Raw genomic sequence first — 2,951 nt, 5'->3', positions numbered from 1 at the left:
GCAGCGGCCTTTATGGCGCAGGCGCAGAGCCAGCCCCGCCCCGGTCCCCGCCTCGCCTCGCCCCGCCCCGCCGCTGTCCGCGCCCTCGGGGCGACCTTGGCAGCATCTGAGGCTCTGGGGCCTTAGCTTGTCTCTGCCTGCAACAGGTCAGCCACTTGGCCTGCCAGCCTATGCATGGAAGTGACTGGGGTAAAGAGGCCGAGCTCCTCATGCCCCTGCCAGCGTCCTTCGTCCATTCATTCATTCATTCATTCGGCACCTTCCACATCCCTGATCGTGTTCCAGGTGTTGAGGACACAAAGTGATACATAAGATATATGGAGGGTGGGGGTCAGAGGCTGGTAAGGGTGCTAGGAATTGGGGTTGCAGTTTTGAATAGAATGGCCAAGGGAAATGACTAATGAGGTGACTTTTTGAGCAAAAACCTGAAGGTGGGGAAGTCAGCCACTTAGATGTTGGGGTGGGGGGTGTTCAGGCAAAGGGAAGAACAACTGAAAAATTCCCCTGCGAAGATGCTTTGGTGTTTCAGAAGCAGAAGGCAGAAGGAGGCACGTGTGGCTGGAGTAGAGTGAATGAAGGAAAGAGACAGGAGTTGAGGTCAGAGAGAGAAGGAAAGCAACAAAACCATATAGAACTTTTAAGTCCAGGTTGCCTGGGTGGCTCAGTACGTTTAGTGTCTGCCTTTTGCTCACAGTCCTGGGATCCAGCCCCATGTTAGACTCCCTGCTCAACGGGGAGCCTGGTTCTCCCTCTCCCTCTGCCTGCTGCCCCTGCCCCCGCTTGTGCTCTGTGTGTATCAAATAAGTAAGTAAAATCTTAAAAAACACAAAAACAAACTTGTAAGTCCTTGTGAAAACTTTGGTTTTCTGAGAGAAATCGGAAGCCATCAAAGGGTTCTAAGAGTGGAAGGACATCATTTAAAAAGCTTTACAAAGGATCAGACCCACAATGTAGCAGGAATGGAAGGACCCTAGATAGGAGGCTACTGCCTCAAAGCAGGCCGGGGATGAAGGTGACTTGAGTCGAGGTAGTAGAAGTCGGGCATGGTGATCTAGATACACTGAGTGAAGAACTGACAGAAAAAGACCAAAGTCACATCCAGTTTTTAACACAAATCCCTGGAAAAAGGGAATTGTCTTCACATCTAGGAGAGATGAAAGTTTGGGGTGGGGGAAGATCACAAGTTCTGTTAGGCATCTAAGTGTAGGTCACGTTGGGTATTTTTGACTGGAAGACAGGGAGAGAAGGTTCAAGCTGGAGGAAAAACTTGGGAGTCATCAGTGGATGGATTGCATTTGAAGTCACGAGCCTAGGTGAGAGTCTGGATGACACAGTATGGATGGCCACAGAGGAGAAGAGGTCCAGGAACTGGGCACCCAAGCTGAGCTTCTCCATTGCCTGCTTCCTCCAGAGAGCCAGCCCTCTGGGAATGAACCATGTCCCGCTGCTGCCCCAGTCACCCCCCTCCCCAGGTCCATGCAGTCCCTGCCTCCTCCAACCTCTGCAAATGGCTTTTCCCTTCCTGCCCAGGAATATCTGGGGTCCTAAAGATGCACAAGGAAAATGGAGAAAAGCTGAAGACTGAAGAAATGTGTGGTCAACAGGACTTTACAGGGAGGCGCCCTGTCCACATGGGCCCTTGCTTACCCAGAGTTTTGGGCCAACTGTCAACTCTGAGATGTAACTGAACTTCCCTCACTCAGCACACCCCTGACAGCACTGAATGGCATCTGTTCTCCTAAAGTCCCTGAGAAATACTCCAACCAGCATTTCCCACACAAGCCAGGAACTTGTCTACACAGAACGGCACCCCCACCCCTAAATCCTGTGTTTCATAACCTTATCCAAAAGGAAGGCCCGTCTCAGTAGCCACGACCCCCTCATCACTTGCCCTGTGATTCCTCAGATGGCCCTAGCCCAACCATGGCCACTGATTGCCTTCTTCTAGTGGGCTCTTTCTGGTGACCACAGTGGATGTCTGTTGTCTTTATTTAAAACTGCATCCCACTCCTGTGTCTCTTCCTTTGCCTCCTCAGTTGCATCAGAGAAGAGCCCATAACCTAAGCCAGCCAAAGGAGTGTCAGAGGGAGAAACTCAATTTTGTGCAGTGTTAAGCTGCCCCTTCTGAAAGAGTAGACCTGAGGATCATCTGAAGGAAAACAATGCAGAAAGTCACTCCCGGAGCGATGCCAGAGTCAACCTCACAGGGCCCAAGTTCCTGGTTGCCAGGCTACCTCTGTCTGCGGCTGGAACATAAGTCAGTGATTTCCCTTCGTGTTGATGTTGTTGGGGCTGGGCTGTCATTTACAACTATGTCCTTCCAAAGGTTTTCTGGGTACTCACCTAACCACTGCCACACCCCTTCTCTAATTGTCGTCTCCTGGCCACTTGATCCCCACAGGTGCTGCTTTGGTTACTGAAGAAGAGGCTGGCCATAATGCCTGATGATTGCCTTTTTGAAGGCTTCATCTTGTTTGACATTCTCTGATATATATACCTTCAGCACTTTGGGCTCTCTGACTCTCAGCAGGTTTAACTACTCCAGATTTCCCAGTAATATTTGAAGTTTGACATTGTGCTTTGAAAACCCAGTTGCATGCATTCTTTATTTATTTTTGCAAGACACACACACACACACACACACACACACACACACACAAGCAGGGATTTGGAGGGTGGGGTGGGGGAGGTGAGCAGAGTTGAAACTTGATCCCAGGACCCTGGAATCCTGACCTCAGCCAAAGGCAGATGCTTAACCAACTGAGCCACCCAGGCACCCTATATTTTCTGTATTAGCAGAAAACTATATTGCTATCTGGAGGGCCAGAAGTCACAGCTGCTAAAGAGAGAAAACAATTAGGATGAGACAAAGAAGATCATTATTACTTGAAGGTCATTCATCAACCAACTACTAGCATTGTTACTACTTCCGCTGGTTTACTATGTTTGCA

The sequence above is a fragment of the Lutra lutra genome, chromosome 17 (genome assembly GCF_902655055.1).
Source record: "Lutra lutra chromosome 17, mLutLut1.2, whole genome shotgun sequence".
NCBI classification, from domain to species: Eukaryota; Metazoa; Chordata; class Mammalia; order Carnivora; family Mustelidae; genus Lutra; species Lutra lutra.
This window is presented reverse-complemented; position numbering follows the sequence as displayed.